This window comes from Thrips palmi, unplaced genomic scaffold (assembly GCF_012932325.1).
Source record: "Thrips palmi isolate BJ-2018 unplaced genomic scaffold, TpBJ-2018v1 HiC_scaffold_16, whole genome shotgun sequence".
NCBI lineage: Eukaryota > Metazoa > Arthropoda > Insecta > Thysanoptera > Thripidae > Thrips > Thrips palmi.
Genome location: NW_023144625.1, coordinates 7,424,687 through 7,439,195, shown reverse-complemented (window position 1 = coordinate 7,439,195; position 14,509 = coordinate 7,424,687).

Sequence of the window (14,509 nt, the reverse complement as noted above, 5' to 3'; positions counted from 1 at the left end):
ACAGTGGAATCTTCTTCCTTTTTTTTCTTCGCCGCTCTCTCATAGATGAGGCACTGCATTCCGAGAGTGGGCTTAGAGGGGAGCGGCTCCCGAGGATTCATATTCAAAGTAGCGGGGACCTAATGCCGCAGAAAAATATATATGTGTGTGTGTATATATATCTATAGATTCCCCCATTCGTTCTTGTCATAAGCCTCCTTGCAGCCACCGTCGCGCGGCCCCGCCCCACGCACCCCTCTAGAGCGACACCGTACCCACTTCGAAGCCGGGCAAGGGCGGATCCAGGGACGGGTTTGGCCGGGGGGGGGGGATGTCACAAAAGTTGCCTACCTGCCTACCGTCAGGGGCCGCTTGTGGCCTACTTTTCAGGCGGCATCTGCCGGGAGATGCCGATTAAGGTGGGCATGATGTCGAACAAGTTGCCTACCTTGAGGGGCAAAGGCGAGCCTTGTGGCCTACTTTGCCTGCAGGGAGCAACCGCAGCTCTCTCGTCACACTGGTAGAACTCAAGCGTAGTTTTACGCCTTTCTTCAAGCGTAGTAGAACTACGCTCGGCTTCAAGCATAGTTCTACATTTTGCCCCTCTCCCGCCTATCTAAATGCATGGGAGAATTTCTTCTCTACGCTTGACGTCAAGCGTAAAGTCTTCCAGCGAAGTTGTATGCTTGAATCAAGCATACAACTACCCTTCAGTTTTACCGGTGCACCCTGTGGGCTGTGGGCCCGCGCCGAACGCCGAGAGGTCACTCCAACTCACCTTATCGGTGGAGGACCAATCCTGGTCAAGCCTATCATGGTCATTCGTGTTCGCACTTCGCACCCTCCACCCAAAAAAATGAGCAAAGTGTCCCGATTATGTGACCTGCTACTGCCGCAGCATCAGTTGATGGAACCGGATTTTTTTCGTGTGTGCTTCCCCTCCCCTTCCCCTCCCCTCCCCTCCCCCTCCCCTCTCCTTCCGGCTCGTCAAGTGGAGCGCCTAAATAGCTTCCTTCCCTTTTTGCATGCCCTTGTCGCGGCGGCGTCGCGGCGTCGCGGACGTCCCCGATCAGTAAAACATGGCCACTGTGCGAACGGGAAACGGGCGGCAGCTTTCGAGAAGAAGGGATATAAATGAAAATGGGGAAAGTTTGGCGGTCGCATTTGGCGAGCTTATCGTTTTCTGCCTCGCTCACTCGCATGCGGCATCGTCGTTTTCGTCGCTCTGTCTCTCTCGCACTCGTGCGTTGTTCCCTGTGAGTGCGAGAGAGACAGAGCGGCGTAGAAACTCTTGGAATATGTGCAGTCGATGTTTCACAGTGGGGGTGTCGTCGTGTGTCCGATCGGAGGGCAGTTTGTGGTGTGCAATTTTTTTGATTTTCTCTTCACAGGATGATTGGTGTGAAAACCAATTGACTTAGTCGTAAACCGAATCAATTTTGTCGAGTTCTTGTTTTCCGTTTTTCATGAACAGTGTGCTGACGAATATATGCAAGCTTCCTCTCTGTCATTTTGATGCCCATTTTTCGACGTCGTTTCCTCCCGGTCGTATCTTTTCGCATCGCGTCTCCGCTGGCCGCTGCGAATCGTGAAACACGGAGCTGTGCTTGCCATGGCCATGCCGCTGCAGACGGATTCCGAGAGTCGTTTTCGTCGCTCTGTCTCTCTCGCACTCATAGGGCGTCCCGTATAGGTGCGAGAGAGACAGAGCGACGAAAGAGACTCTCGGAATCGGGCGGTGCGACCCATCAACGGGGAAAGTGCGCGTCAATGCGAACCGGGACAAAAACCCGCCTGTCGCCCGCACCGCATGCTTTATGGACAAACTTGCTGAATTATTATTTGCCATTATTACACGGGACTTGTTTTGAATATCCCGAGATACTAAACAGCGATGGCGGAGAGGGGCCGAGCCTGCCCTGGGACATGCGGAGCAAATATCGCAAGTGGGGGTGAAAAGAAGAGGGGGTGAGTACATGGGCAACAGTAAAACAAGACAATTGTTGTAACACAACAAAACGCACAATGGAAAATCTCACAACAGAAGGGGTTTTGGCTTTAGTGGCGTCGGCATCACCTTTGACTCTATGAAGCGGGCGGGCGGGTCCCCTGGCCTCACCTCGCAAAGGATTGGCGCCCCAACCACAACAACGCCTCTCTCTCTCTCTCTCTCCTCTCTCTCCTCTCTCTCTCTCTCTCTCTCTCTCTCTCTCTCTCTCTCTCTCCGCGTGTTATCAACTTTACCTAATAACAATAACATGGCGCGTTATAAAACGCGAGAGCCGCGCGCGCCAAAAACAAAAGGGCGCCCGTAAGTTATGGCCGATTCAAGTTGGAAAAGGGGGTGGGGGGCGATCGCCGGCGGCCTCGCGTCGACGGCGATCCCCTCCTCCGGAAGCGCGGCGTTCGCGGCGCTCAAAGCGGTGACGGCGCCGGTGCCGGCCCCGGTGGCCGCGGAGGGCCGCGGAGGGCGTCCAAGGGCGCCAAGGGCTCTCGCGGCACCGCCACAAAGACGGGAAGCGTATTGTTGCGTCGCTATTTTCTGTCATTGTTGAAGCTTTAAGTATTGTAGTAATTTTCGGGTGGCCAAAGGCAGGCCAAGGGCGGTTCAAAGGCATAGGCCAAAGGCGCCTTTTGGTCTCTGTGGTGGCAGCCTTGGTACTGCCTTGGCTTTGTTGCGCGGCATTGTTGTGGGATAACTACCCACAAGCCTGCCGGCCCCCGGCGGCCCACACCCTTCACCTGCGAGCCCGCACGGCCCGCTCGCTCCCCGCCGCCGTGGCCGTGCCCGCCGTGCCCGCCGCGCCCGCACCACCTCCTGCTGCTTGCGACCTTTCAAAGTCTGCACCGCACTGCTGCACTCTGGCGGCCCCGGGCGGAAACTCCGACATCAAGGTACTCGGCAGCATTGTTGAGGCTGCGGCACTTCTTGGGGGGGAGCGGCCCCCGTCCGTCCGGGGCCCCGGACCCGAGCCCCGGACCGCAGCGTGGGGCAGCGGGGGCAGCGCTGGAATGGCCCAGATGGACCAGAAGGACCAGAAGGCCTGGCCTGGTAGTCTGCTGGAGTTTGTGAGTCTGATGGAGTCTGGTTGGAGTCTGCTGGAGTCTGCTGGAGTCCGCTGACGTCTGCTCTGGAGTACACTGGAGTACACTTGAGTACGCTGAAGTCTGCTGGAGTCTGCTGAAGTCTGCTGGAGTCTGCTGGAGTCTGCTGAAGTCTGCTGTAGTCTGCTGTAGTCTGCTGGAGTCTGCTGAAGTCTGCGCTGAAGTCTGCTGAAGTCTGCTGGAGTCCGCTGGCGTCTGCTCTTGAGTACGCTGGAGTACGTTGGAGTACGCTACGCTGAAGTCTGCTGGAGTCTCCTGGAGTCCGCCTGAATGCTTGAGCCTGCTGGACTCTGAGTCTATTGGTTTGTTGGAATCTGCTGGAGTCTGCTGGAGTCTGCTAGTCTTCTAGAGTCCGCCTGGAAGGCACACGTGACGCTTGAGGGCTGCCGATGCCGTGGCGGCGTTCCCACACTGTTCCCACAGGGCCTCCTGATCCCCAGGGCCTCCTGATCCCCAGGCCCAAGCCAAACCCAAGCCCAGGGCGACGCCGGGGAGATCCTCCGGCCAGTGTTTGCTGAGCGGGCTTAAGGGAGCCGATTACGGTGGAGGGACTTTTCCAAGAGTGCCCCGGATCCCCCTAGGAGCCGACCCGAGTGTGTGTGTCCCCTGGCTCTGGGGCCCCCGCTCGGTCGGGAAGGCCACGACCTGGAAGGCTGCGGGCCGGGGCGGGGCCCCCGCCAGGGTCCGCCGCCAGCGCGGGCGCGCGGAGTCCCCATGTAAAGGATGATTCGGGGCCTTCGGGCCTTCGGGCCTTCGGGGCATGATGCATGGCCGGGTCGCCAGGCTGGGCCGCGTGCAGAGAGGGAAACAATGATGGCCCCGGGGCGGGGCGGGGGGGGCGGGGGTGGCGGGGCGGGGGGGCGTCGCGGCACCCTGAGGAAAACCCGGCCCGCCGGCCCTCGGCAGGTGCAGGCCGGGCGCCACGCCCGCGTGGGGGTTGGATTACTAGATGGGGGGGGTGGGCGGGTGGGGGGGGGTGGGGGTGTGGGGGGGTGTGGGGTTTTGGTGGGTGGGGGGGAGGTGGGTGGGGGGGGGGTGTGGGTTGTGTGTGTTGTGGTGTGGTGTGGTGTGTGTGTGTGTGTGTGTGTGTTTTGTGTGTGTGTTGGTGTTGTGTGTGTGTGGCGCCCCTCGGGGGACTTCGATGCGGCGCAAAGGGAGATAGATGTACAGTCGTACGCCGTAGTCTGTCTTCCTCCCGGCGTGGCTTCCCGAAAGACGAGGCGCAGGACTCAGCGGCGGCGGGCAAGGCGGCGGGGTGTTCAGAGAAATATGCGGTAAGAGTATTAGAAGGATGACCTCGGCACGGCGCGCGACGCGGCGCCGCGGTGCATGTGCGTTGCAGTGGGGTGCACTCGCGTGTCGCCCTCGCTGGAGGGAAAGAATGTATGAAGATATCCCGCGCCGCCGCCGCGGCCACGCACTTTGCATATCGAGACTTATTGATCTAGCAAGACAAAACGAAACGGCGGGCGGGGGGGGGGGGCGGGGCGGGGCGGGGCGGGGCGGGGCGTCCTCGGGGACGCCACACAAGCCGAATGCCGTTAGCCAAATGGATCTGCGGTAACACTGAGACTGGGGCCACTCACAGTGTGTGTGCACCAACGCGCGGCGCGCTGAACCTGAAGGGCTGGCCGCCGACGTGCGGCGCCGCGGGTCGCGCGCGGGTACGTGTACGCACACGGAGCATGTACGGCACGGGAGCGTACACTGCGGTCGGATCGAAATGTCAGACGCACAACACGTGTTGCGAATTAGCAAACTCTGATGGCCCCCTGTTGCAGCGGTTAATACTACACGGCGCGTCCGGGGCTGGCTGGCTTGCTGGCTGGCTGGCTACTGTCTGGCTCTTGTGATGAATGGAGCAAAGCAGGCGCAGTGGGCCTTCGACGTGTTGGACTACAAGACGCCCGATTGGTTCAACGAGTACCTCTCTCTCTCCCTCTCTGTCTCTCCCTTTCCCTCTCTCTCTCCCCCCCCCTCTCTCTCTCTCTCTCTCTCTCCCTCCCGCTCTCCCTCTCTCTCTCCCTCTACACACACACGCACACACACACACAGACACACACACACGCACACACACACACACACACGGACACACCCACCACACGGACACCCACAGGCGCGCGCAGAGGGGAAGTTGCCGCCGCGCGAAAAGACGGAACGGTGGCAGGCCCCGAAATGTCCCCCCGGGGAGCCGCCGGGGCCCACGGGCTCCTGCTTCGGCGCGCTCTCCGGACGGGCGGGCGCGGGGAGGAGGGGAGGGGAGGTGGAGAGGGGGGGCGGGGAGGGGAGGGGAAGGCGCCTGGGGACGTCGGGGAGGGGGTGCCTACCCGCAGCAGCGTGCCTTACCATTACCAAGGTCGGAGATGTGGAAAATAGGTTACGGGGCGCTAAGTTTGTTAACGCGCCTGTGCGTGTGGGAGCGTCTGTGTGTGTTTGTGTGTGAGTGTCTGGTCGGCCTCATTTAGGAATGGGTCAAGGAGGCGCCATTTGCAAAGCCTGACACGTGACCCTGGGAATAGATGCGATACCCTAATAGAAAAGTGAAGTCCCTCTTGAGTCTTTTTTGCCAAGTCCCTCTGTAGTCCTTATTTGAAAACCCTCCGAAGTATCTAGATGGTGCATTTCAGGATTAGGGATTTCGGGGGAAAAGGGGATTTAAAGGGGACTTGAAATCCCTCCAAAGTCTCTTTTGGAGGCAAAAGAAAAAGAGGCGGACGGATTTGAACCCTGGGTCTTCATCTTACTGACAGGAGACGTTATCCACTGCGCTGCCTGCTCTTCGTGGAGGGATCGGGTCAGCCTGCCTACCACTATCTGCCGGAGCTCAGTCAGGCGCAAGGCTCTGTCCGTTGCAGTTTTGCGTGGTTGATGGTTGAACTAGGGGGTTTTAAGGGCAGATAAACGCAACGGTGCCCTCCGTTTTCTCCTCAAATGCATATTTACAAGAATAATACGATGATCAATATTCAAATTTGAATAAGACATTGCTTTTTATCATGATAACTTTGACAGTAGGTGACCAGTATATTTGGTTTATTCCGATTTCGTTCATACAATGCACACAATCAACTTTACTGAATGAAACTCATTGTGAATTACGAATATGAGTCCATGCAAGTGTCTACACGCATGGTGTTGTGCATACATTTGTCAAAGTATTGAGAGGTCATACGCTTACTTTCAGGGACTTGCGAGAGATTTCACAGACCATCCTGCCAGATCAGGGACTTCGGAGGGACCTGGTCGGGGGAGGGACTTGACAGGGACTAAGTATGGACATCAAATCTCCTGAAATCCCCGGTGGACTTTGGAGGAACAAAATAGGAGCCATCCAGGGACTTCGTTTTCTATTAGGGTACACGAGGACGGACATCGCCTGCATGGTGGTGAGGCCCACAGTGAGCCAGAAGACCGGTGGAGGCGGTCAGAACCATCATCATCTGCGCTGCTAGGCCTTTGCAGACCGGACGCGTTTTGATCTGCTCAGTCGCTAAATGGGACTCGAACCGAACGTGTGACCCCACCAATGGATTGCTCTCTGAACGGAAAATACATGGGTGGGGTCACACGCTCGGATCGAGTCCTGTTGAGCGACCCTTATGCGTCTAGAGTTCTGGCTGCCTGCGCCGGTCTTCTGGCCCACTGCGTGTGGGCCCCATGCTGGAGCGCGCGGCTCCACTAGGACAATCCGTCGTGGTCCGTTGGGTGCCATGGCCCCCGCGGCCCATGGCCATCACCATCCAAGGGGGTGAGTCGAAAGTAGTAGGGCAGGGGGTTTCGGAAGGGTCATTTCACGCAAGGTCGACCCCCTCGCTGATCTGCGCTTCGCGCGCGTCGCGGGGCGTGGCGGGGCGTGGCGGGGCGTGGCGGGGCGTGGCGGGGCGTGGCGGGGCGGCGTGGCCCTTTTGGGGGCTTTATCGCCAAGAAGAGGGCGTCGTGGCGGGGCGGGGCGGGGCGGGGCGGGGCGTATGGCAAGGGCAACAGCGAATAACATATGGCTATGGTAATGCTCCAGATTTTCAGCGCAAGATCTGCCCTTGGTGCTTTCCGTGGGTGCTTTTCTCGTGTGCCGCCGTTCCCCGCAAACGTGTTGCACTCGAAATGTAAAAGAGAAGTGAGACCACAACAGAGGCCGTGCATCTCCAGGAGACTGGGGAACAGGGTCACCCCGGAAGCCAGGAAGATCATCGGATCATTCGGCTGGAACCATATCGTTTAAATTTACCTCGGCGTTTTCGAGTGGCCTGGACATTGCAGCTTCACCTAATTAATTTGGCAGGGTAGAGCTTAAGGGTTGCGCCGAAACATTCGTGCGCGAATTGTTTGGGAAGATATATACTGCGCCACTTGAAGTCAACCTCCCTTACCCCTTTCCCCTCTCACACGAACCGACACACTCTCTCTCTCTCTCTCTCTCACACACACACACACACACACACACACACACTCACACTCACACACACACACACACACACACACACACACACACCCGCGCGCGCACACACGCACACACACACACACACACACACACACGCCCACTCACTCACTCACAGCTCCCTGCCGCTCCATGTTTGTTTGCGGTTTTTACAAAAGTTTGGCGCGCAATGGCGTTGGCGAGGCTGGCGAGGCTGGCGAGGTGATGTGAGTTGCGCGGCAAGTCGCAGTGCTGTACCTCCTTAATGAAATCGGCCCGGGAACAACGTGAGTGTGGCTTGCTGCCTTGCTGCCGCCAATCCCTGCCGCGCACGCGCCGCGCATCCCGCCGGGAACAAGAGCAGGACTGATGCCGAGAGTCGTTTTCGTCGCTCTGTCTCTCTCGCACCGGTGAGGGACGGCCCATGAGTGCGAGAGGGACGGAGCGACAGAAAGGACTCGTGGAATCAGTCGGCAGGGGACGTGGTTACGTGGTTCTGCTTCCGGGTGCTATTTCTTAGCAAGGAAAAAGCGTGGCGATAAAATTAGCTGAAATGATAACTCTGAACTGCGCCTCTAAAGCCTAATTTCGTGTGCCTTCAATTGACTTAGTTCCTATCTTCTGGACAGAGCTAAGGGTCGCTACTAAATGCTTCTAAAGACAGCACCAAGTATTTAATTAATAACAAAGGTGTTTTTTTTTTTCATTTTTGAAAAAATGGTATTTGAAGTATTTATATTTTTTCCCTTTTGCCGGAAGTTTGCAGTGGTCCCCGCCGTTCCCCGCAAACCAGCCGTGCCTAATCAGTAAAGGATGGGGAAGTGACATTCAGGCTTTGGAGCCCCTGCTCGCGCACCGAGCGCCAGCCGCGGCAGCAGCGTGTTTGAGGTCGGTTCATTCCAGGTAATGAACAGTTCAGCACAGCGCCGTTGCCGAGCCGAGCCGAGCCGAGCCGAGCCGAGCCGAGCCGAGCCGAGCCGAGCCGAGCCGAGCCGAGCCGAGCCGAGCCGAGCCGAGCCGAGCCGGGTCGGGCCGGGTCGGGCCCATCCCGCGCGTCGCCATCGCCGGCATGACACAGGAAAAGCCACAAACAAATCTGGCACTAATGAAGAGCCAGGTCTAATTTCGGTCCGTCTGCCGACGGCGGCGCGCTGCAGACGGATTCCGAGAGCCGTTTTCGTCGCTCTGTCTCTCTCGCGCACATGGGGCTTTCTTGTGGGTGCGAGAGAGACAGAGCGACGCGGACGACTCTCGGAAGCAGTCTGCTGCTCTCTGCTTTCATCGCGGCTCGGCCTTGGCTGCGGTGGCAGTGTGGCTGCGTCCGCGAGGCTCTGTTCGGCGCAAGCATACGCCGCAGTGCGTGCTGCGGACCGCCCCACCCTGGCAGTCCGATCGGCCCGAGTGCGTGGACCGCACAGTGTGCCAAAACTCTAGACGTGTCTCTCCGGACGAGGAATCCATTGGTGGGGTCACACGTTCGGTTGGAGGCCCGCCCAGCGACTCTGGAGGTAAAAACGCGCGTCTGGAGTTTGGGCCGCCCCCTACACTGGGGGCGACGCGGTGGAACGCCCCGCACCGCGAGGCCGATCCCCCCGGCCGTCGCGCACCGTCGGGGCGGGGGCCGCCGCCTGGCCGCTGCTGCGCGCTGCTGTCGAATCCGAACGTCCCCGATCGCGATCGACTGCCGGGGGGGGCGTATCTGAGTGGGTGGGGGCGCCGGCCGATCAGCCAATGGGGACGCGGCGCCGCCCACCAATGCCGCCGTGCGCCGCGGACGCAAGGACACAGGCAACCCTTCCATCCCCACCGCCCGCCGGGTAGGCAACCCATCGGGCGCGTCTGGTCAGACACACAGCGGTGACGTGCTCGTGTACTTGAACTTGAGAGGATGGACACATATGTTCATTTTGCCATTTCAGGAGGGTAGTTGTGGGTGGCGGGGGCCCCCTGCGGGGTCTGTGGGTTCGAGTCTACCCGTCCCCCAGCCCGAGAAAATATACCCGGCAAGCTAGTCTCCGTCTTCACGGATACTTTTCAGAGGGTTGCCTGTCTGGGCGTGGGAATACTTTCTTTCAGCGCGGCGCATCCCCGGCCCATTGAGCAGACCTGCGACCCTCCAGACCGCCCCGCCCCGCCCCACTCCGCCCCGCCACTAACGCGTAAGGCCGGTAGATAAGCGGGCTGCGTCAGTTTTAATCTCTCTGCAGGCAAAACGGAAACTTGGTTGAGGCGGCCGGGAAATAGTACCGCCACCTCCCGCGCCGTGCCGCCGTGCCGCCGTGCCGCGCCGCCGCCGCGTGTCTTAACGACTTGTGGATTAAGTATACGTGGAATTGCTGCAAAGTCAGTTTTCCGCCAGTATTTCACTCGGCCCGGCCAGGCCCGGCCCCGGCCCCGGCCGGCAGGTGATGCTAGGGGTGCGGCACGACGCGGCACGGCACGGCACGCGACGCCACGGCACGCCACCCTTCGCACTTCGCCCTTTCATCACCTCCTTAGCGCCAGCCTATTGCTGACAGTTCCACTGCTCGTGCACATTGCCCCGCGCGCCGAAACTTCCCTCCGCCCCGCCCCGCCCCGCCCCGCCACGGGACTTCCCTCCTCGCCTTCCGCCCATTTCGGTTATTCGCCTTCCTCTAAAAGCATTATAATTTTTGTCCTCAAATTAATCACAGTTTCTCGGCTGTTTCCGGCGCGACTGCGCGAGCCCGTCGTCGTCTGGCCTGCCCTGCCCCACAGTGGGCCAGAAGACCTCTGTAGGTGGACACACGTTTTGAGCTCCAGAGTCATTGAATGGGACTCGAACCGAACGTGTGACCCCAGCAATGGATTGCTCTCCGAACGAGGAGTCCATTGGTGGGGTCATACACGTTCGGTTCGAAGCCAGTTTAGCGACTCTGGAGCTCAAAACGCGTCTAGAGGTTTGTCCGCCTCCTCTGTCTTCTGGCCCACTGTGGGCCGGCGCGCCGTGCGCCTATTTAAGGTGTCGCCGCGCCTCGGCGCCCCGCCCCCCTGTCTGCCGATACGCGCTCTTTTTATTCAGACGACGCCGCCGACGACGCCGACGTCGCATTGCTGCATACTGTCTGGCGGCGCGGTGCATTCACTCACCGTCTGCAAATTAGAAAAGTTTTCCTTGCCAAACACGTGCAAGGCCGCGTCACGCGCACGCAATAATAACACGCCTCGTATGTGTGAGAGAGACAGGCAGAGAGAGAAAGAGAGGTCGCAGTGTGTGTGTGTGTGTGTGTGTGTGTGTGTGTGTGTGTGTGTGTGTGTGTGTGTGTGTGTGTGTCGGGGAACAAGGATCGACCGCCAATACGGCGGCGGCGGCGTCGCGGTGCCGGCGCGCGCTCACGTGAACTCGATCACGATCAAGATCAGGGCCTGCTTCTCCTTGCTTCGCCTGCTGCTGCTTCACTGCTCCGCGGCTCCGCCACGCCACTGCCGCCAACGGAATGTATATTTAATGTCGGCGCGCGCTTCGATTCCCTCTTTACTCGTGCAGCGGGCCCGAGAGGCCCGGCAGGCCTGGCAGGCCCCGGCCCAGATCGGGAGGGTGAGGCAAGGCAAGCCGAGGCGAGGCAAGTCGAGTGAGAGATGTCAAGTCGGCTGGGGCGCCACAAAAGAAACACATGTTAAGGGGAAGCGAAACCTCTGCAGGTCTTTGTCGTCGTTGTTGTTGTTGTTGCTGGCTGCTATCGCGGTTTGTTGGTTTTTCGCGTGGGGCTTACACGTCAATCCCATTCGGGGGTCGCGGAGAACAGAGGCGGCTGATCGAGACTGACAGGCGGAGAGGCGGAGAGGCCCGCTCGCGTGCTTTGGCTGCTTTCGCTGCGGACTCATTCCGGAATTTCGCCGTCGCTGCGTCTCTCTCGCACTCGTGGCCGGCGTCCCGTAAAGGTGCGAGAGAGACAGAGCGACGAAATTTCGGAATCGGTCCGCTGCTTTCGCCAATGTCGTGTGTCGGGCGGTACGAAAGGGGAGGGAGGCGTTCGAGGAGCGGCGTCGTCGTCGATCTTAAATAGCGGAGCTCACCCGTTGTGACTGCTGCTAACCTGACGCTTGATGCCTGATGCGGGGTATGGGAGATTCACCCCAGCCTGGGGCCTGGAGGCCTGTCTCCATCGCCCAGCCTGGAGGTCGAAAGGGCCTTTTCAAGAGGAGGAAAAGAGAGAGAGAGAGAGAGAGAGAGGGGAGAGAGAGGAGAGAGAGAGAGAGGAGAGGGGAGAGAGAGACAAAGGGGGGGAGAGAGGAGAAGAAGAGAGAGACAGGGGAAAAAAGACAGACAGACAGGGAAAACAGACGAAGAAAAGACAGACAGACAGACAGACAGACAGACAGACAGACAGACAGACAGACCCAGGTAGAGGGATAGAAACACTCCCATAGGTGGGGCTGCAAAAGAGACAGACAAACGAAAGCACTATTCCGGGTCCAGTATGGACTGATTCCGAGAGTAATATTCGACGCTCTGTCTCTCTCGCACCTGCGCGGGCCGCCCATGAGTGCGAGAGAGACAGAGGCGCAGAAATGACCCTCGGAATCAGTCTGCAGGTGAGGCGATACCGATCGCGGATCCGCTTGCAAGGCCCTCTACCCGCACCAGTGGAAGGAAAAGAAAAATATCAGAGGAATCAAAGCATCATTTGGGTCGGCTGATACCTTCCGGCGGGCCGCGCGTGATCCGCGCCGCGAGGCTAGGGGCGGCCCGGGAGGGGTGGAGGGGGTGAAGGTACGTTTGGACACGCAACTTAAAGATTAGCTCGATCGGGGGTCGAACCCGCGCCGCCCGGGCGGAGCGCCTCGCGAGGCGCCACCGATATTTCTTTCTTTTCTCTCTTTCCGAACAATACCCCGGGCGGGCGCGGCGCGGCGCGCAGACTGAACCTCATTGAGTAGAAAATTGAGGTTATTTTGAGTCGGGCCGCGCCGAGCCGCGCACGCTTCGGTAAGGCGATCCGCGTGCGGTCTCGATAGGGTCACTGCGCCCCGGGGGGGTGGGGGCGGGGGGGGGGGGGGCATGGAAAGTCGGAACTTCGCGTTTTACCAGGCCATGAGGCATGAGCACCGGGCTGAAGACAGGAAGGAGGGAAGAAATATGGAAAATAGAAAATACTAAATTACCGTCCCGGCCAGACTAGCCGAGGGGGCGGAGAGAGGCCGCCCCGGCAAATTGCACCATTTCATCTTGTTTACGGAAACAAATAATTCCGCTGCCATTCCGCTGATACGGGGAGTAAGCCATCGGAAAGCGAGGCGAAGCGGCGAGGGGCGCGGGGCAGCACAGCGCAGCACAGCGCAGCGCGGATTCGTATGCGTGACTGCGTCCGGCCGGGCGGCGGCAGCGGACTCATTCCGAGAGTCGTTTTCGTCGCTCTGTCTCCCTCGCACTCACGGGGCGTTCCGGATAGGTGCGACAGAGACAGAGCGACGAAAACGACTCTCAGTCTTGTAGAGCGGCGGCAGCTGTGGCGGAGGAGGCCCCGCGCCGCTGTGCCATTTGCTTCGCGCTGCGCGCCAGAAAGCGAAAGGCCTGGCAGTGTGGCGGTCGCATCGAAGCGGGAAATGATTTGCAAACGAGCGGCGGTTTGCCGTATTGCGAAGCGAAGCTAGACGTGAGTAGGCCGAAGGATCGTTTCGTCGCTCTGTCTCACTCGCACTCACGGTCTGTACATGGAAGTGCGAGAGAGACAGAGTGACTAACGATCCTGGAGAACCAGCCTACTGCTGGACAACGAAAAACGCACAATGGGCTGGAGGACTCCAGACGCGTTTTGAGCTCCAGAGTGGCTAAATATGACTCGAACCGAACGTGTGACCCCACCAATGGATTCCTCGTTCGGAGAGCAATCCGTTGGTGGGGTCACACGTTCGGTTCTATTCGCATTTAGCGACTCTGGAGCTCAAAACGCGTCCGCGACTTTGACCGCCGCCAGCGGTCTTCTGGCCCACTGTGGAACGCACGGTGGCGGCGGCAGGACTAGGAGGGCTGGCCCCGGAAATTGCATCTGCGAAGACGACAGCGTCGACGACGACGCCAAGGTCGGCACGGCCGGCACGCCGATGGACTGAATTGCAATATGACGCTGGTGGCGCGCGGTGCGGCGCGGTGCAGTGCGGGGAGGAGAGGGTGCACATTCAGATTGGGGTCGTGAGGCCGGGGCCGGCTGGCTGGCTGGCTCGGCATTGACGGCGCCCGGTTGGCTTCTCCAGGCAGTGCCAGGCAGGACGACGCGTCGAATGGACGTCGAAAGGACGTCATGGCGTCGCGACGCTCCGCGTCCGACTCGGAACGTGACGAGCCTCGCCAAGCGTCGCGGGGCGTCGCGGGGTGGGGCGGTGCCGCGGCGGTGCCCACATCTTCCATTCTCCAGATCCAGAGGGTCATGTCCCTCGGAGAGAGAAATTCTGCAGTGCGAACGAGAGAGATGGACTGATGGACGTGTCGTCGTGCGGGGGCGGTTGCGGCTTCCTTACGTGTGTGTGTGTGTGTGTGTGTTGTGTGTGTGTGTGTGTGTGTGTGTGTGTGTGTGTGTCTGTGTCTCTGCGCTCGTGAGGTGATTTCCGTGTGGATTTTGCCGATGTGCACCTCCGCGCATTGCTCCTCGTAACCAAAGTGATTTATCATGGCGTTCCTGAATGCACACACACGTGCCTGCACTGCTTGAAAACAGTGTGGCACCCACACGCCAACAGCCACAATCACCACGACAATCCACCACAACGAGATTTAGGAGTGTAGCCGCCGCGAAGTAGTAGTGGCAGCACGGCTCGCGGCCGCCGCCACACCACACAACGAAAACAACAAAAATAAAAGGGGTGCCTCATCTGCCAGCCAGAGCGCTGACACGCTGCGAAAGTACTCCATGATGCCCGCGGTGGCCCCCGGATGGCACGGCCGCCCGCAGCCCCCGTAGGACCGCGCAGGGCTCGGCAGGGCGGCGGAGGGCCGCGTGGGCCGCGTAGGGCCGCAGGCACCGCGGGCAGGGCACAAGTTGTGAAGGGTGC